At 41.2% G+C, this 21,163-nt stretch overlaps 1 protein-coding gene across 6 annotated transcripts in view; it reads right to left on the bottom strand.

The window, feature by feature from the left end:
- STX11 (syntaxin 11) overlaps positions 1-21,163 on the bottom strand; it is a 71,243-nt gene that overhangs the window by 23,306 nt on the left and 26,774 nt on the right. For 2 of the 6 annotated variants that reach the window (XM_067010953.1, XM_059083299.2), the window contains exon 1: positions 3,877-4,101. The gene's annotated coding sequence lies outside the window, so the exon portion shown is untranslated. Of the gene's footprint in view, positions 1-3,237; positions 3,300-3,876; positions 4,102-11,982; positions 12,026-12,255; positions 12,481-12,644; positions 12,839-21,163 lie in introns of those variants that run through there. The other 4 variants (XM_067010954.1, XM_067010955.1, XM_067010956.1 and 1 more) reach the window with 4 other exon arrangements.

Here is a 21,163-nt window from a genome sequence, read left to right as displayed (position 1 = left end):
TCAAGAAAACAGGGGACACAGCAGGGCCAGCTTCACTTACCAAGATTCTGGAAGTTAGAAGCAGGAGGCGCTGGTAAGTACCTGCTTTGGGGTAAAACCAGAACAAAATAGGCCCCAGAAGGCAGATTATAAACCAGGAGTATAAGATCTGGAGTTGTTATGGACCTGCCTGCATCTGTTCGTAAACATTCTACCACCAGACTCTGCTCTGGAGATTAATACCCACTGGCCAGCCTTTCTGCTTCCCCATGGGAGCGATACTGCAGATCCTAGCAACAAAATATTGAGTGCATCTAAGAAACACAAAGTGCTAAACTGAGGCAACTCTGAGGACAGTTGTGTGGAAGCTGTGGGAACCTTCAGTCACTCCATTAAAATGTTTTAAATTCCCAGGAGAAATGTTATGATTATTCTAGGTTTATTCCTAGACCAATCAGGTATTTCTTGGGGTGAAGGTCGGGGGGGGGTGCCACAGCACAATAGGACCAGAGGGAGCCCCATCTCATGTATTGATTGGGCTATTTCTGGTTGAGGGAGAATTGTCAGGATCAGGAGAGTGACTCTACTTTGAGGTCACCACAGTGTCCAAAACATCATTCATTCATTCATTCATTCGTTGGTTCATTCATAAAGACACCGGATCAGAGCAGAGTGGTTAAGAATGCAAGGTCTGCAAAGGGGAAAGGTGAGGAGGAGGGATAAATTGGGAGTTTGGGATTAACATATACACACTGCTATATATAAAATAGATAATCAACAAGGACCTACTGTATAGCACAGGGAACTCTACTCCATATTATGTAATAACCTATATGGGAAAAGAATCTGAAAAAGAATCGATATATGTATATGTATACTGAATCACTCTGCTGTACACCTGAAACTAACACAAAATTGTAAATCAACTTTAATATAAAATAAAAATCTATCAAAAAATTTTTTTAAAGAAAGCAAGGTCTGGAGCCTGATGCTTGGGATCAATTTCCTGGCTCTGACAATTACTAACACTGCACTTCCTTCACCAGTGAAAAGCAGTTAACTATAGTACCTATTTCACAGAATTGCAATAAGGAGTAAAAGACTTGATTCACGTAATGAGCCTAGAATAGTGCCTAGAACATAATACGCACTCAATAAATTTTAGCTATTATTAGTATTCATTCAAAGCTTTTTCATGAGAACTGACTATATGCCAAACACTGTGTGAGCTCCTCCTTATCCTTGAAACCAACTCTTCCACTTATGTTCCTACCTTAGTCATTAACTAGAAACGTGGGAGTCATCCTAACCTCCTCCCTCTCCCTCATTGCCCACTCCTGGGTTCTGTGGCCAGGTGCCACCTACTAAACATCTGTCAGCTCCTTCCCTCTTTTCCATTCCTCACTGTCACTACTTGACTCAAGCCTTCTTTAATTTCTCATCTTGAATAGTACAACAATCTCCTCTGTGTCTCCCTAAGGCCAGTGCCACCCTCATCCAATCTATTCTCTCTCTTGATTCTAAGTTGTCTTTTTAAAACAGGTATCTGACAATATCCTTTGATTGATTAAAGTCCTTTACAGGATACACTCAGAGCTCCTACATGACATATGGACCTTCGTGACCTGGCCCAGCCTGTCTCTCCAGGCCCCTCCCCAGCTGGTGTCCACACCCAAACAGGCTGATCCGTCTGCTGGGTGGTCTAGCCCTCCAACCGCTGATGACTCCTCCTCTTACATTAAGGTTCATTATTTAATTAATACTTACTTCCTAACACTTATCATGACTGAAGCCTGTGCCAAGTTCAGTGAGTACAATGATGAAGGTCACACTCAACCTTTTCTCATAGAAAAAGTAATTTTGAGGGTCTTGAGAGAGAAAAATAAAGTATGGAAATTAAGGTAAAGTTGTCTCCAATTTACCACTGCTTCCCTCACTAGTTGGATATCTTATGGAATTGGAGAAATTGAATATATTCTGGTATCAGGTCCAAAAGCACCTCAGCAGATTCCAGTCCCAACAGTGGATTTACTCATTTTGAGTCATACAGCTACAATGCGTTAGAAAAGGTTGATCTGAACAATAAAAAACAGTGATCAGAACGTTGCTTCAATATGGAGTTACAACGTTATGTGCCATTAATCAGTCACTTAAAAATGCCTGTGATTGTCTAGGTATAATAACAGCCTAGACTTATTTTTACATAGTTATTAGATAATATGAAATATAGTCAATTCAGAATCTCTAAAAATCATGCCTTTCTAATTAATATACTTTTTAATCACTTATTGAATGAAACGCTGATGAATAAGCTCAACAGGCTGCCTACAAAGACAAGTAGATGATTAAACCCAAAACCTTTCTCGTTCTTCCAGAAATGATGACGCACTTCATTGAAAATCCCAGATCTGCAAGAACTTCAGTCATATTGGGACAGAGGCTCTACTGTGGGCATAGCTGTGTCATTGCACTCACCTCCTTCTATTAGATTTTCCAGCCTTCTACACCAGTCTTTAGGGCCCTTGTCAGCAAGATCCTGTCTTATTCTCAACTGTATAACCAGAGCTCAGTAAAGAGACTGGCACAGAGAAGGTGCCCAATGACTGTCTGCTGGGCTGAATTCAGCTCAACTCAGCTCCAACAGTGATTCTGTCCACTTCTCTATTGTGTCCCTTCCTAAGAGGTGCTAACCAGCTGCAACAGACCTATCAGCTTCAACATTTTAATTTCTTAGCTCCAACTGGTATCAATCATCTTCACAACTTTTCATGTGGCACTAATTTGCTAAAGACAAACTGTCCCAAATATCTTGATCCAGAGTGACATACAATCACTAGGTAATGTGACATACTTCTACAACACCATCCCAATGGAAGTAATAACAAACCAGTTATTGAATGAAATTAATGTTCTCTTGGGCCTCTGTGGCAAAGCACATGATTTTAATGGTTATCTTACATCAGCCTAGTGACCCTAGCTGGTATGCTGTACCATCAGGTGCTCTTGGAAACAAAACTTTAAACTGTTACTTCCTATACCACCAGCCCCAGTTTTGCAGCGCCTGCATTTCACATCTTAATCTTATTTTAAGTACAGCCAGAGCAAACCTCACTTTTCAAAAGTTCATTAACAAAGTCTCACAATTAAGAGAGAAGCGCTGTGACTCATTTTTGGATACCCGTGTGGAAATAACAACTCCTCCCTTTGCTGAGAAACGGCTTAAACAAGTGCGTGAGAACCACAGGAAGTAATACAGACCTCGGCTACTATGGGCCGAGTCTAGATAGAATTCCCTCTCGGGACAGTGTGGTGCTTCTAGGCGCTGCCACTACCTGTTGTCCTCATTCTTCTAAAAAGAAAACAGTCTTTTGTGGGCTTGGAAGGAACTATTTCAAGGCGGTATCAACTTCTCCGTATTTATTGGCTTCTGAGTCATACTGCCAAGTTCAAGTCAAGAAGTCCCAATTCTGGTATTTTTGAGAAAGTGCAACCTAATAGGAAGCGAAGAGATGATCAAACCGAAGTAATGCCTCCACTAATTTAAAAAAAAAAAATCAGCCTTTCGACTCAAAAACAAAAGTAGTCTTGGGTGGATACTGTAAAAGGGAAGCCTACAACTGGTTATCTCTGAAATCATTTCTATGAAGCCCTAAATGCGCAGTCCCTTGTCCACTGGGAGAAAAAGCAATCACTCCGCTCAGTATTAGGAACCCAAATGCCGTGTTCCCCGACGTGCCGAGACGCGGCAAGAGACCCGACATCCCCCCAAAGGCATCCCTTGTGTCCCAGACCAAGCGAGTCGCCCCGCAGCTCTCAGCGCACAGCCTAGCGGGGCGCGTCCTCGCTCCTAGGGGCGGTGAACCAGAGAAAAAGAGACCCAAGGGGAGAAACACAAACCAGGAACGGGACCAGGCGTGCGAACCGAGAAGCCCTCTCCAGTGGGCGCCCGTGCCACACTGGGAGCCTGGCGGGGACGGAAACCTGTGGCTCGACTCCCGGCGGATGGGCTCCCGGCGCCTCCAGCTGCTCCTCTGACACCGCCCCAGCTCCGCGCCGCCGCCGCTGCCACCGCATCTGGGCGCCGGCCCGAGCCCCCGGGAGTCGGAAGCTCCCACAGTAGGGGACCAGGCCCCGCCCCCCGACGGCGGCGCCGGCTCCACGCGCGCCCCGCCCCGTCCCGCCCCACCCCTCCCCGCCAGCAGCCAGGGCGCTGCGGACCAGTGGGACCCCGGCGCACCCGCTCCCGCTTCCTCCCCCTGCTGGGCGCCCCCGGATGCTCTGGGCGGAGGAGCTGAGAGCCGCGAAGTGCTCCGCCAGAGGCACGTCACCCCGTTTCCTAGCCCACTCTTTCTTGGCGCCCCCCAGCGCCGGGGGCGTGGCCCAAAGGCGCGGGACTTTCCGCCGGGATCCCCGCTGCGCTGGTGACGTTTGCGGGCCGTGCAGGTGCGTTTCCCGCACGGTTCTGAGTGTTGGGGTGACTGCGAGGGGCTGCGGCCGGCTCTGCACCTGCCGCGCGACCCTGTCGGCGGCCGACGAGGCGGCTGTGGGGCCCCCCGAGGCTGAGCACCGCCTTCCCAGAACCCACCCGGATTCAGCCCTTTCCAGTGAGCTTTAAACACCAGCCCGGTTCATTCATTCGTTCGTTCGTTCGATACTAACCTAGCGTCCACACAAGTGCTGAGGATACTGCGTGGCCAAAAGCACCGCCAAGACATTTCCCTCAAGGATCCGGCCTTCCGGTGAGGAAAGATGAACAGATAGTGTTTATCATGTGAAGTTAGTGGTATCTTGAAAAATAAGGCTGAGGCTTAAAGCTTAGAAAGTGCTCGAAAAGGGGGGTGAACAAAAGACCTACATTGATGGGGAATGTCAAAGAAATGCAGGAGCCAACAGAAAGAGCTCCCAAAGCCAAAGTAGGAGCAACTTGAACAACAGAGTGAAGTAGTATTAGATTACAGCCTGAAGTAAAAACAAACAAAAAACCCCAAAACAACCTCCTCCGCCATGAGTGCATAGCAATAAATGGTTGGATACGTAAGTGGTGAAGAGATAGGCTCTCCTTCAGAAAAATTCCTAATAACTTGTGCGGATACTCCACCCTCAAGGAGTAGAAGCCTAACTTCCCACTCCTTAAGTACAAGCTGCTCATAGTGACTTCCTCCCCCAAAGTACAATATGGAAAAGGCGGAAAAAGAGTAGCTTTACAATGGGGACATCTGAAAAACAGTACCTCAGCCAGGTGATCAAGGTGGACGTTAACAGTCATAAATCATATTGATAGTATGTGCTCCTGGTATGATGTGCTGAAAATGGCACTTTACCTCTGTGATCTTCCTCCCCAAAACCCATAACCCCAGTCTGGTCATAAGAAAAACATCAGGCGAATTCCAATAGTGGGACATCCTACAAAATACCTGACCAATATTTCTCAAAGCTGTGAATGTCATAACAAAACAAGGAAAGTCTGAAAAACTGCCACAGCCTAGAGGATCCTAAGGAAACCTGACAACTAAATGCATGTGGTGTCCTGGGTGGGATCCTAGGACAGAAACAGGCCTCTAAGTAAAAACTAAGGAAATCTGAATAAAGTATGGACTTTCGTTAGTAATAAAGTATCAAGACTGGTTCATGAGTTGTGATGATGTACCATACTAATTGTACAATGGTGATAATAGGGAAAAATGGGAATGAGGGTTATGGAAACTCCCTATATTATCTTTGTAATTTTTCTGTAAATCTAAAACCGTTCTAAAAAAAAAAGTAAAGTTTATTTTAGAAGTAAAGCAAAATAAGAGAGATGAAGGGGTACTATAATAAATTGAAGAAAATAGGTTTATTGCAAAGGCCTCTAAGATAAAACCGTTGAGGGGGGAAACAATGTGGATACTTGGGTTAAGACCATTTCAAGCCAAGGGATCTGCAGATGTAAAGGCCCTGAGGCAGGAGCATGCTTGGCTTCTTGGAGTAATATCAGCGTGGGTGGAACAGAATGAATGAGGGAAGAGTGATAGGTGGTGGAACTGGGGTGTGTAACAGAGCATGTGAGGCCTTGGTGGTCATGATAGTTTTTAAATTTTACTTTTATTGAGAAGGGAAGACATTGAAAAAATTTTAACAGAGGTATGACCTGATGTGGCTTTTTTTTTTTTTTTCAGCCCACTGCTGTGTTGAGGATAGATTAAGGGACAAGAATGGAAGTAGGCCAGCCAGTTAGGAAGCTGTGATGGTTAATTGTACATGTCACGTTGACTAGGCCTGGGTTGCCCAGGTATTTGGTTAAACATTATTCTGGGTATGTTTGTGAGGGTGTTTCTAGATGAGATTAGCATTTGAATCCATAGACTGAGTAAAGCAGATTGTCCTCCCCAGTGTGGGTGGGCCTCATCTCATCTGTTGAAGGCCTGAATAGAACAAAAGACAGGATAAGGGAGAATTTGTTCTCCCTAGGCCTGAGTGTCTTCGAGCTAGGACATCAGTTTTCTCCTGACTTCACACTTGACCTCAGACTGGAACTCAGGCCGTTCACTCTCCCGCTTCTCAGGCCCTCAGACTCAGGCTGGAATTATACCACCAACTTTTCTTGGTCTCCAGCTTGCCACCTGCAGACCTTGGGACTTCTCAGACTCCATAATTACATGAGCCAGTTCCTTATAATACAGTTCAATCTCTCAATATAGATATAGATATATCTCCTATTTGTTCTCTTTCTCTGGAAAACACTGACTGACACAACGCCATGGCAGTGGAGCTGGTGAGAATGGGCAGGTTCTGGATCTGTTCCCAAGGAGGGGCTGACAGGACTGGCTGACTAATTGAGTGGGGTGAGAGAGGAGTCAAGGATGAGTCCAGGTTTTTCCTTGGAGCAGCCAGAAGAAAAGAGGTTCCTTATGCTGAGGTGGGGAAGACTGCTTGGGAAGCAAGTTGTGGAGGTTGAGGGAGGGGAGGGGAGGTTTGTGGGGACCAAAGAGTTCCATTTTGGACACCTGAAGTTTGGAGTTGTTAAGCTGTCAAGAAGGCAGTTGGATCGGTGAGTCAGGGATGATGGGTTCAATCTGGAAGTCTTCAGCACGTACATGATGTGCAGACAGAATTTAGATGTCTGGAGTCTGAGTCCTGGGGCACTCCAAAGTTCAGAGGCCAGGAAGATGCAGAACAAGAAAGGAGAATGAGAAGGTATAATCAGTGAGATAAGAGGTAAACTGACAAAGAATGTTCCAGAAGCCAAATGAAAAAAGGTTTCAAGAATGGTCAACTCTATCAAATGGTGCTAAAATGGGTAAAACTAGGATCAAAAACTAAATATGGAGGTCAATGGTGAACTCGATGAGAAGAGTTTGGTGGTGTGTGGTGACCAAAGACTCCCTGGAGCCCAGAGAGAATAAAAGGAGAGTAAGTGGAGACAGAGGAATGAGGCAGTAGCTGGAAGGAAATGTACAGTCAAGGGAGAATTTTTTTTTAATTAGAAGATATACATACTTGTATGCTCATGGGTATGAGCCAGAAGGGAAGGAAAAAGTGACAATGCAGAAGAGAAAAGAGATAATTGCCAGAGCAGTGCTCTTGAGTAGATGAGCAGAGATGGGATACAGTGCACAGATGGAAAGCTGGGGTTTATTGGGGAAGATAGGGTTCTTCCCTGATGGCAGAGGGGGAGGCAGAATGTATGGGCACAGAAGCTGGTAAATGTGGAGACAGGAATATGTATCATCAATGAAGAAGTAAGACCATCGGCTGAGAGTGAAGAGTAAGAGGAAGTTTGAGGAGAGAGGAGAAAGTAGGAAGTAGCATCTCAGGACAGGGAGAGAGTAAAGGGACTTTAAAAATATAGTCAGATTGTTGAATAGTACTAAGGGTTCATTTGAAGTCCGGGATCATGAATATAAAGGGAGGCCAGTTGGTATAGTTGTGTGTTTTCATGAGCCTCATTTGCCTGCTTGGGCGCATAAAACTAGACAGAGGTCCAGATATAACCAGAGTTTGGAGCTGCCAGGTGAATATGATAGAGGAGACAGGGACAAGAGTGTTGAGTGTCTATGCAAGAGAATGATTATAATGAAGGACCATGGCATCTAAACCGACTGACGAGAGAAGAGAGGACATGAATGATAGTGATGAGGCCAAATAAAAAAATATTAGGTTAATGGATGGGAAGTTCCAGGGTGTCAAGAAATTGCTGCAGTTAGCAGGTTAGAGAGATTCAGTTGGTAAAAAATACAAGTTGGGTTTGAGACAGTGGACTACGCAGGGGTGCAGATATGGATAATGGCGCATTCTAGGGGTTCTCTGCAATTGACCTGACCACCCCAGCCAGGCGCCCCGCTAGGTCTTCTGTGTTTTCGATATTTTTCTTTAGATGTTGGCTCTCACCTCCAGTCTAGATTTTTTGATCCGTGAATACTTTAGGGCAAAGCCCAGATAAAGCAGGGCCAGCGCTTGAAGAGGGACATAGCTGCCACATAAAGGCTCATCCCTTGTATACTGTGGACATCATCTTGTGTACTACTACCATCCCTCATTTGAAGGGCTCATAAACTCATTGAATCTTGGGGTTGGAAGGTCATCTATAAATAGTTATTTTATATCCCTACACCATGTATTTTTCATCACCATCTGCCGTTTCTCTTTTCTGTGCTAGTTTTCAAATTACTTGAGGACATGTGTTTAACCTATCATTTAAACATTGTGATTAAAATACATGTGACATAAAATTTACCATTGTAGCCACTTTAAAATGTGAAGCTCAGCTGCATTAAGTACATTCACATCGTTGTGCAACCATCACCATCCATTTCCAGAACTTTTTCATCTTCCCAACTGACAATTCTGTACCCATTAAACACTAACTCTTCATTCCCTCTCTCCCCAGCCCCTGGCAACCACCATTCTACTTTCTGTCTCTGTGAACTTGACTAGTCTAGATAGCTCAAATAAGTAGAATCATACAACATTTGTCCTTTTATAACTGGCTTACTTCCCTCAGCGTAATGGCTTCAAAGTTTATTGATGTTATAGCATGTGTCAGAATCTTCTTCCTTTTTAAGACTGCATAATCTTCCTCTTTCAGTGTCTGCTTTCCTTTTTCTGGGGTATATACCCAGAAATGGAACTGCTGGATTGTATGGTAATTCTATTCTTTTGTGGGATCATTATACTATTTTTCACAGCAGCTGCACTGCTTTACATTCATACAGCGATGCACAGGGGTTCCAAGGTTTCCACTTCTTTGTTAACACTCACTATTTTCATATAAGCTCTTTTTTATTCCCTCTCTATTTGATACCCTGCTGAGCACATGATGCTGTATGAGTAAATAAAGAACTGTTATTAACCCTGTAGAAAAGAGAAATGAGATTAAATGAATCAACTTGTACTCAGCAAGCCCCACCTCATGCACCTTGGTGTCTTACTGTACCCACATGTGGCTAATTAAATTTAAATTAATTAAAATTAAGCAAATTTTAAAATTTGGTTCATCAGCTCATTAGTGACATTTCACCATAATAACTAGTGCTTATTAGTATCCAATATATTGGACAGTGCGAATAGAACATTTCCATTATTGCAGACAATTCTTTGGCTACTATATTGGACAACACTTCCTTCTTTTTTTTTTTTTTCTTTTTGGACAGCACTTTCTAGATCCTGGTAGCCACTTCTTTGTCTCACAAATCCTATTCGGATAAGCTTTTCCAGAACTGGACAGCCAAAATTTAAGATAAAAATCCTTCTTTTAGAAGGGAGGAAATATGCTGCCTAAAATGTCTATGGCTCTTTGGCACATAAATGGATGCTCTGTGAATGCTCAAAATTTTTATGTTTGAATATTAACTTGGACTTTTAGTGATCATGTGTTTCTGTTGCACTTGATAATTACCTTTATGAACACAGACTTGTAAATTATTTAAATCTTTCTTTACATCCTTTGAAACACTTACCTACTAAACCAGAAGTTTTGAAAAAACATTCTCAGAGTTACACTGCAGGCTGTGTCTATTCTACTTACTGCTGTTTACTCAAAGCCTAGCATAATACCTCAGACATTGGAGACTCTCAATAAATATTTGTTAGATGATGAATGAGTGAATGACCAAAGTAAGCCCCGAGCAGAACTTGGAGAAGCTCAGGGTACTGAGAGAGCATTTTTAGAGGGTGGCAGGCAGGCATAACAAGATTTAGGAATATGTCTCTAGCATTGATATAGCTTTAAAAGGCTTTTTTTTAAAAAAAAACAGAACATGGAATTTAAGCTATGTTCTTTTATCCCACTGTTGAAAAAGTAGCTTTAAAATTCCTATAAGGTTCTTGTCTATTGCATGTTTATAAAATTTCAACTTTATTTTATGAATACTTGCCATCAATGAATATAACAAGAAAAAATGAAATCTAGATTTTAATAATAATTCTAGATTTTAAAGTAATAATTTTAATAATGTCAGCATGTGTGCAGATATCTTCTGTTTGCCCCTTCAGATCCACTTTCTATGACCCTCTATCCTGCTCTCAACCCTGGGAGGTTGATCTGAAAGGATTATTCTAACAGGCTCTTGTGCTCTTTGCTTCCCTTGGATTTGGCCAATAGGAAACTCTTGCAGGAGAGCAGAAGCAGGGGATGAGGTCAGGGAATTGTGTCCCTCAGCATAAGCTAACCGTTCCTCTAAGGTGATCTGTGCTACGTGATTCCCTCTCCCTTGGTTCCAAATAGCTCTCTCTACTCATGATTCTCAGGGCTGGGTTATGACAGCACAGAGGTCTCTACAGTTCCCACGCTGCCTACACCTTTATCATAGTACCTTTATGTATAAACCTTCCTTGAATTATTCTGATTTGAATGTGCTGTCTCTTTCACATTGAGACACTAACTGATACAGCATTCTTAAATGGTAGCTAGAACATAGTGTCCAAATCCATGCTCTGTTATGTTTATACCTACAGTCTACGAAAATGTTCCCTGATGATATTTTCATCTTCTTATTTAAATCCACTGGTTAGCTGGAGAAAGCCCGCGCAGCAACGAAGACCCAATGCAGCCAAAAGTAAGTAAGTAAATAAATAAATTTATATGTATATATGTATTTTAAAAAAAGAAATCTCCTGTCCACTGTCCCAGCACCAGCAAGCAAAGGACCCTAGATTCAAATCCTAGTGTCCAACACAAAAATCTCTGTTCTCAACTACCAGTAAAGCATCCAAGAGCAACTCAAAGACCACAGAAAAACCAAAAAATAAGAACTTTCCAAAGCAAATAATTTATTTCATCCTGTTTCCTGCATTCAAAGAGCAATGTCAAAATCTAAGTACGCTTAGAAAAATTACTAAAAAAAAGAAAAGAAAAGAAAAGAAAAATATGCAACAGATAGCTCTCATCGAAAAGCAAATCTCGTTTAGAGTAAGCTTATTTTTCTGTGCATGGTACACAAGAGGGGGTAGAAAATGAGGGTGGAAATTGTACTATTTTGGTATTAGTTAAATTTTACAGTTCCTGAAATGATACCATTGTATTTTGATTTTAATGCAAATTGCAATTAAATGAAAACTTTCCTCTGCTATATTGGCATACTTGTTGTAAGAGGCCTGACATTTTGCATGTATTGGCTACTCTATGCATACATATAGAACATTCTCTGTGAAAGAGAACGGGCTAAACAAATCTCAACTACAGATAGCATAATTGGGGCTTCCCTGGTGGCGCAGTGGTTGAGAATCCGCCTGCCGATGCAGGAGACACGGGTTCGTGCCCGGGTCTGGGAAGATCCCACATGCCATGGAGCGGCTGGGCCCATGAGCCATGGCCGCTGAGCCGGTGCGTCGGGAGCCTGTGCTCCGCAACGGGAGAGGCCACAACAGTGAGAGGCCCGCGTACCACAAAAAAAACAAAAAAACAAACAAAAAAAGAAAAAACAGGTAGCATAATTGATCTGTTTAATAGCTCAATAATTTTTCTGCAACTGATTTTGCATAACAACTTGCAAAAGTATTTTAAGATGAGACTTGCTCAATACTTACTTCTGGTAAACCCTTTCTTGCACCATAGTCGTGTCCTGCGGAACTGATAAAAGTGAAACAAAAAAAAGTAAGCAGAATGTAACAAATAAGCCATGCCTTTTACAGATAATATTTAGTCATAAGCCTTTAAATACTGGTTTTGAATTTGAGTAATTAAATCAGTTCTCAAAAGTGTAGCTTTCACAGACTATTTTTACATCCATATTTTGTTCATTTAGAAGAATTTGTGCTATCCATTTAGAAACTACATGTTTCTACAGCAAAAAGCCTTACTTAATTTGCGTTATCCATTTAGAAACTACATGTTTCTACAGCAAAAAGATGTGGTTTTCTTCTCTTTTTCCTCTTCATCCATTTTTTTCCCCTTGCTGCAGCTCCATGTCTTTATTTGTCTTATTTTTCCCTTTAACACACTCTTCAGATGGACTGATTCCTTCCTCAAAGATGGTTTATAATTTCTGTGAGTTCATGGACCACAACCAGCATTCTTTCGTGACCCTAAAGAAAACGTAAAAGTACAATATGGGTACCACAAAAAACAAAAGTGTTTCAAAAGATGAGTATTTTTAAGACGAACTTAGTAAAAAGTGATACAATGAAAATAGCTTGAAGTCTGAGCAGTGAACTCATAGATTCAATGCACAGTCTTTCCTTGAGGATACCTGCTCTTGAGTTGATGATCTTGTTGAGAAGACTTTGGAGAAGCTGACAGCTGTTCCTCTCAGGTCCACAGCTCCTTACCTTACATGTCCCAGTGTGAGCAGGGATCCTTGGTAGGAGCTGACCTGGTCCTGCATCACTAGCTCTGGGTGTTGAAAGCAGGCCACTCCATCTGACTTCTTGAAACCCTATTTTCCTATAAGTTGATGATGGCAAAGGTCAATTATGAAACAGGAACTTTTGACATGACTCAACATCCCTGGTCACAAAGAAACATTTACAAAACACATGCCCCTGTGAAAATCAAAATTCATAATGATTACGATGCAGATATGAGTGCCGGACATAATCTATTCACGCCTTATTTCTTTCATGGTCATAGTACATCATTTCTCCAGCTTAAGTAATGAGTACACTCCTCTTCAAGGAAAAAGAATATATGGCACCCAGTGTTGACAAATTACCCAAATATAATATAAATGCAATGTAGCTTATGGTACAATGTAACATGGTACAAATTCCTTATGACTACAGGCTCTTTAAAAAACTATAAAATCCAAACCAACCCACACATTACAAGTATAAAATTAATAATATTAAAATAAACAGCATTGATTTAATGTACTTTTTTGTATTTTTTTAAATATTTGGCTGCATTGGGTCTTCATTGCTGTGCATGGGCTTTCTCTAGTTGCTGCAAGAGGGGGCTGCTCTTCATTATAGTGCACGGGCTTCTCATTGCAGTGGCTTCTCTTGTTGTGGAGCACGGGCTCTAGGTGCACGGGCTTCAGTAGTTGTGGCATGTGTGCTCAGTAGTTGTGGCTTGTGGGATCTAGAGTGCAGGCTCAGTAGTTGTGGTGTACGGGCTCAGCCACTCTGTGGCATGAGGGATCTTTCCGGACCAGGGATCAAACCTGTGTCCACTGCATTGGCAGGCAGATTGTTAACCACTGTGCCACCAGGGAAAGCCCTTAATGTTTTTGTTTTTAAATGTTGGGGGTAGGAGTTTATTAAATAATTTATTTATTTTTGCTGTGTTGAGTCTTCATTTTTTCTGTGTGAGGGCTTTCTCTAGTCGTGGCAAGAGAGGGCCACTCTTCATCTCAGTGTGCGGGCCTCTCACTATCGCGGCCTCTCTTGTTGTGGAGAACAGGCTCCAGACGCGCAGGCTCAGTAGTTGTGGCTCACAGGCCTAGTTGCTCCATGGCATGTGGGATCTTCCCAGACCAGGACTCGAACCCGTGTCCCCTGCATTAGCAGGCAGATTCTCAACCACTGCACCACCAGGGAAGCCCTACCCTTAATGGGTTTTTTTGATGAAGCAAAACCACAAATGTTTGTTCCAAAAGTAGAAAAGTGCATTGGGCTTTTTTGTATTTCACTTATCTATATGGCTGTCTTTATTTTGAAGACAATGCTCATTTGAATGATCCTCCTTATCATGGCTATTATTTTTCCTTTTATTTTATTTTTTAAAATATTTATTTATTTGGCTGCGCTGGGTCTTAGTTGCAGCACGTGGGATCTTCGTTGCTGCATTCGGGTCTTGAGGCATGCGGGCTCCTTTAGTTGCAGTATGTGCGATCTAGTTCCTGACCGGGGATGGAATCCAGGCCCCCTGCATTGGGAGTGCAGTCTTAACCACTGAACCACCAGGGAAGTTCCTGATTTTTTTCCTTTTAAACTATACATTCATCGTGAATCATTAAGCCAGCCTGATGATTTTTTCAGCTTTATTGAGGTATAATTGACAAATAAAATTGTAAGCAATTTAAAGTATACATGGTGTTGATTTGATATATGTATACATTGTGAAAGGATTCCCACCATCTAGTTAATTAACACATCCATCGCCTCAGATATTTATCCTTTTTTTTTTTTTTTTGGTGAGAACATTTAAGTTCTATTCTCTTAGCAAATTTCAATTATATAATGCAGTTGACCCTTGAAAAATATGGTGGTTAGGGGTGTCAACCTCCCACACAGTAGAAAATCGGAGTATAACTTCATAGTCAGGCTTGTGTAACCGCAGTTTCACATCCAAGTATTCAACCAACCACAGACCGTGTAGTATGCATTTAATTGAAAAAAAAGTATGTGTGTAAGTGGAACCATGCAATTCAAACCCATGCTGTACAAGGGTCAACTGTACAGTGTTATCAGCTATGGTCACCATGTTTTACATTAAATCCTCAGACCTTATTCATCTCATAGCTGAAAGTCTGTAACCTTTTACCAAACTTTCCTTATTTCCCCCAACCTGCAGGTTCTGACAACCACTTTTCTAATCTCTGTTTCTATGTTCGACTTTTCTTTTTTTTAATTAAAAAAATTTTTTTTTGGCTGTGCTGGGTCTTTGTTGCTGTGCGCAGGCTTTCTCTAGTTGCGGCGAGTGGGGGCTACTCTTCGTTGCGGTGTGCGGGCTTCTCATTGCGGTGGCTTCTCTTGTTGCGGAGCACGGGCTCTCGGCGTGCAGGTTTCAGTAGTTGCAGCACGCGGGCTCAGTAGTTGTGGTGCGGGCTCTAGGGTACGCAGGCTTCAGTAGTTGCGGCACACAGGCTCAGTTGCTCCGCAGCATGTGGGATCTTCCCAGACCAGGGATAGAACCCGTGTCCCTTGCATTGGCAGGTGGATTCCTAACCACTGCACCAACAGGGAAGTCCCATATGTTTGACTTTTTTTAAAGATTCCACGTATAAGTGATATGATGAGGTAATTGCCTTTTTCTGTCTGGCTTACTTCACTTAGCATAATGCCCTCAAGGTCCATCCATGTTGTTGCAAATGGCAGGATTTCTCTTTCTCATGGCTAAATCATATTACATATGTACTTTATGTATTGTTTATATTTATTATATAAATATAGATAGGTAGGTAGATAGATAGGTATTTATGTATAACATATATTCCTTATCCATTTATCTGTTGATGGGCACTTAGGTTGTTTCCATATCCTGATCATTGTGAATAATTCTGCAGTGAACATGGGAGTAAAGCTATATCTTTGATATCTTGTTTTCATTTCCTTTGGATTTATATCCAGAATTGGGATTGCTGGATCATACAGTAGTTCTATTTAATTTTGGGCAGAAATTCTATACTGTCTTCCATAGTGGCTGCACCAATTTATATTCCCACCAACAGTGTACAAAAGTAGTCTTTTCTCCACATTCTCACCAACAGTTTGTATCTCTTGTCTTTTTGATGATAGCCATTCTAACAGGTGAGGTGATAACTCATTTTGGTTTTGATTTGCATTTCCCTGATGGTTAGTGATGTTGAGGACTTTTTCATGTACTGTTGACCATTTGTATGTCTTCTTTGGAGAAATGTCTATTCAGTTCCTCTGTCCATTTAAAAATCTGATTGGTTTTTTGCTTTTGAGTTATATGAGTCCTTTACATATTTGGGACATTAACCCCTTATCAAGATACATGATTTGCAAATATATTCTCTCATTTGGTAAATTAACTTTTCATTTTGATGATGGGTTCCTTTGCTGTGCAGAAGCTTTTTATTTGATGTAGTCCCATTGGTTTATTTCTGCCTTTGTTGCCTTTGCTTTGGTGTCCAATCCAAAAAATCATCGCCAATGTCAAGGAGTTTACCCCTATGTTTTCTTCTAGGACTCTTATAGTTTCAGGTCTTATGATCAAGTATTTAATCCATTTTGAGTTGATTTTTTTATATGGTGTAGGATAGAGGTCCAGTTTCATTCTTTTGAGGTCCAGTTTCATTCTTTTGCATTTGGCTGTCCAGTTTTCCTAACACCATTTATTAAGGAGACTGTCCTTTTCCCATTGTATATTCTTGGCTCCTTTGTGGAAAATTAATTGACCATATATGCATGAGTTTACTTCTGGTCTCTCTATTCTATTCCATTGATCTATGTGTCTGTATTTATGTCCAATACCATACTGTTTCTGTGAAAATGCCATTGGAATTTTGATAGAGATTGCATTGAATACCTATCAAACTGCTTTGGGTAGTATGGATATTTTAACAGCATTGATTCTTCTAGTTCATGAGCACAGAATACCTTTTCATTTATTTATGTCTTCTTCAATTTCTTTCAATTTTCAATTGATTGAAAATCAATCAGTCAGAACTGGCAAAAGTGTTAGGATTGGCTGACAAGTATATTCACCTCCTTGGTTAAATTTTTTCCTAGGTATATTATCCTTTTTGATGCAATTGTAAATAGGATTGTTTTCCTAATTTCTCTTTTTGATAGTTTGTTCTTAGTGTATAGGAACACAACTGATTTTTGTATATTAATTTTGTATCCTCTACCTTTACTGAATTCATTTGTTAGCTCTAACAGTTTTTTTGATGGAGTATTTATAGTTTTCTATTTAGAACATATCAGCCACAAGTAGAGAAAATTTTACTTCTTCCTTTCTGATTTGGATGATTTTTATTTCTTTTTCTTGCCCAGTTTCTCTGGCTAGGAATTCCAGTAGTATATCAAATAAAAGTGACAAGAGGGCTTCACTGGTGGCGCAGTGGTTGAGAGTCCGCCTGCCGATGCAGGGGACACGGGTTCGTGCCCCGGTCCGGGAAGATCCCACATGCCGCGGAGCGGCTGGGCCCGTGAGCCATGGCCGCTGAGCCTGCGCGTCCGGAGCCTGTGCCCCGCAACGGGAGAGGCCACAACAGTGAGAGGCCCACGTACCGCCAAAAAGTGACAAGAGTGGGCATCTTTGTCCTGTTTCTGATCTTAGAGGAAGAGCTTTCAGCTTTTCACCATTGAGCATGATGTCAGCTGTCGGCTTGTTGTATGTGGCTCTTATTATGTTGAGGTACTTTTCCTCTATACCCAGTTTGTTGAGAGATTTTATCATGAATGGATGTTGAATTTTGTCAAATGCTTCTTCTGCATCTACTGAAATGATTATATGATTTTTATCCTTCATTTTGTTATTGTGATGTATCGCATTGATTGATTTACAGATGTTGAACGATCCTTGCAGCCCTGGAATAAATCCCACTTGATTGTGTATGAGCCTTTTACTGTATTAGTGAATTTGGTTTGCTAATATTTGTTGAGGATTTTTGTATCTATGTTTATCAGGAATATTGACCTGTAATTTTCTTTTCTTGTAGTGTTCTTGCCTGTATTTTGTATTAGGGTAATGCTGGCCTCATAAGATGAGTTTGGAAGTATCCCTTCCTCTTCTAGTTTTTGGAAGAGTTAGAGAGGATTGGTATTAATTCTTCTTTAAATATTTGGTAGAACACACTGGTGAAGCCATCTGGGCCTGGGCTTTTGTTTGCTGGGAGGTTTTTAAATTACTGATCCAATCTCCTTATTAGTAATGGAACAGTTCAGATTTTCTATTTCTTCATGATTCAGTCTTAGTAAGTTGTATGTTTCTAGGAATTTTCCATTTCTCCTAGGTTGTCCAATTTGTTCATATATAATAGTTCATAGTGACCTCTTATAATCCTTTGTATTTCTATGGTATCAGTTGTAAAGTCTCCTCTTTCATTTCTAATTTTATTTATTTGAGTCCTCTATCTTTTTTTCTTGGTGGGTTTAGATAAAAGTTTGTCAGTTTTGTTTCTCTTTATTAAATAAGAAAAAAACAGCTCTTAGATTCACTGATTTTTTCTACTGTCATTATTCTCTATTTCTTTTACTTCCATTCTGATATTTCATATTTCCTTCTGGTAACTTTGGGCTTATTTTGTTCTTCTTTTTCTAGTTCCTTGATGTGTAGAGGAAGGTTGTTTATTTGAGTCTTTATTTCTTCTTTTTTTTTTTTTTTTTTTTTTTGCGGTACGCGGGCCTTTCACTGTTGTGGCCTCTCCCATTGCGGAGCACAGGCTCTGGACGCGCAGGCTCAGCGGCCATGGCTCATGGGCCCAGCCGCTCCGCGGCATGTGGGATCTTTCCAGACCGGGGCACGAACCCGTGTCCCCTGCATCGGCAGGCGGATTCTCAACCACTGCACCACCAGGGAAGCCCTTTATTTCTTCTTAATGTAGTCATTTATTGCTGTGGACTTCCCTGTTAGAACTGCTTTTCTGTATTGTATAAGTTTGGGGATGTTGTGCTTCCATTTTCATTTATCTCAAGATATTTAAAATTTTCTCTTTTGATTTCCTCTTTGACCCATTAGTTGTTCAGTGTCATTGTTCAATCTCCACATATTTGTGAATTTTCCAGTTTTCTTCTTGTAGTCAATTTCTAGTTTCATACCATTGTAGTAAAAAAGTATGCTTGATATGATCTCGATCTTCTTAAGTTTATTAAGGGATGTTTTGTGGCCTAATAAATGATCTATCCTGGAGAAAGTTCCATGTGTACTGGAGAAAGTGTTTATTCTGCTGTTGAATGGAATGTTCTATAAATATCTGTTAAGCCCATCGGGTCTAACATGCAGACTAAATCCAATTTTTCCTTATTGATTTTCTGCCTGGGTGAATCTATTCATTGTTGAAAGTGTCAAAGCAAGCTCTGCCTTTGCATTTATAGTCATCTGGAAGAGAAGAATATGTAGATTTATAACAAACACAGTATAAAGCTCCATTTTGAATTAGAAATAAATGTTTCAAGATAGTTCTGTTTGATATTACCTATTTTATTGCTGCTGCTGCCGTAAAAAATCAAGATGCTTATCAGATGGAGCGGAAAAAATGTTGATAGAGACTGCTTTTACAATCTGCTTCTAGTCACACCAATTTTCATCCCCTTGTCTCAATCTGGGTCTTACCTCTGTCTAAATGTGACACAGATGTTGGGAGGGAAAAAATCCCCCCTGAGAATTTGCATAAAGTTGATAGTCATAGAAATTTGAAATCTGAATTCACATTACCTGTGTGGGACAAAGAGCCTCAAGGAGACAGTTTAATTTATAGTGGGATTGGTCTGGTTATGCCACCAGACTGTCTGAGGCAAAGTCACACCGTCTCTGAAATTTTATGCCATTTTAGCTCCCCTAGTGCAGTCTTGAGACTGTCGTCCTCTCTCCTCTTCCTTCAGACTCCTCCAGAGGCTTCCAATTCTTTACGCAGCAATCCCTCCAGCCTGCCATTTAAAACATTCGACAAACTAGCCTCAACTTACCTGATCATACCTCCCCCTGCATTCCCCTCGTGAAGCCCAAGACTAAGTCGCTGCCAATTTATGCAACTTGCTGTTCTCTGAATGCATCTTCAGGCTTTCCAATTTCTTTGTGTAATTTCCAATTTATTTATATAATTATTTGTATAACAGTCCACCAAAATTCCCTTTTCTTTATCTTTGCTTATTGAAATTCAAGACTCTTTGATGTAACCTGTTCTTCTTATCCCACCTACTCTAAAAGAATCTTTTCTTTTTCTGGCCTTTCTGAACCCGTTTGTATATTCTTTCTCCCTTCTTTCCTTCCTTCCTTCCTACCTTCCTTCCTTCCTTCCTGCCTTCTTTCCTGCCTGCCTGCCTTCCTTCCTGTCATTCATCAATTACTCAATAAATTTTGCTGAGCATTTATAGTACTGAGCACTCTACTAGAACAGATGGCTCCTGTTCTGGAAGGAGGTCACAGATGGATGGGAGTACATCTAAGTGGGACCTGATGAAGGCCTGGGCTGGAGGGCAGTAAGATGCAGAGTATAAGAGTCAGACCACCTGGGCTCTGCCAGTACTAGCTGGACCAAGTTACTCACATCCCTCTGCTTGCTTCTTTATTTGTAAAATCAAGATTATAAGGGCACCTACCTCACAGGATCCATATGATGATTAAGTGAGTTTACTATATAAAGATCTGAGAAGAATGTTTAGCAAGTAGTAAGTACTCAATAAATACTATTAGTATTATATTGTGAATGGACAGAAAGTGGCGAATGAGAGTAGATTTTCCTGAAAATATGTGTCTCAGAAACCCTACCCTCTACCCTGCATTCTCCACTACTTGTTGAAGATTAAATAGACAAACAGACATTTGGCAAGACACCTCTTTCGAGTTGATTTAGAAGCTGGTTAGGTATGTTTCAGGTGCATTTGATGACTTCTGTTCCTACAGCCAAGTTATTATCTCTTGACCTAGAGTGGCTTTTAAAGGTCACTATTCACACTTGAATTTTTTTTAAAAAATCACCGTAGAGCTGATAAGTTTACAAAGAAGTTAAAAAAATTTTTTAAGCTTTTCTGTAAGGCTATATTAACACAGCCCTCTAGCAAAGCAGGGTGATCATAAGAGTGAAGCTAGAAGACTGATTTTTAAGATGACAGGTCACAGAAAATATAGGTTACAGAGTCAGCAGGCAGGTAAATGCTGTTTTAAAATATTACAAAGTATTTTAATTAAAGTAGGGAGTCTTTGGAAGCAGATTATCTGCTTTCAATATTGGGTTGTACCTTCCCTAGCTAGATACAGTGGGCAAGTTATTCAAAGTTCCTGGGCTTCAGTTTTATCATCTACATTATGGCATAATACCTCTATTCAGGATTAAATAAGACAGTGTACATAAAAGTGCTTGAAAATAGAGACAGAAGGGAAGAGAGGGAAGGAGGGAAGAAAGGAGGAAGGGAGGAA

Source organism: Kogia breviceps, chromosome 13 (assembly GCF_026419965.1).
Source record: "Kogia breviceps isolate mKogBre1 chromosome 13, mKogBre1 haplotype 1, whole genome shotgun sequence".
In the NCBI taxonomy this organism is placed as follows: Eukaryota; Metazoa; Chordata; class Mammalia; order Artiodactyla; family Physeteridae; genus Kogia; species Kogia breviceps.
Note: the sequence above shows the minus strand (reverse complement) of the source record. Positions and strands in the feature narration are given on the sequence as shown.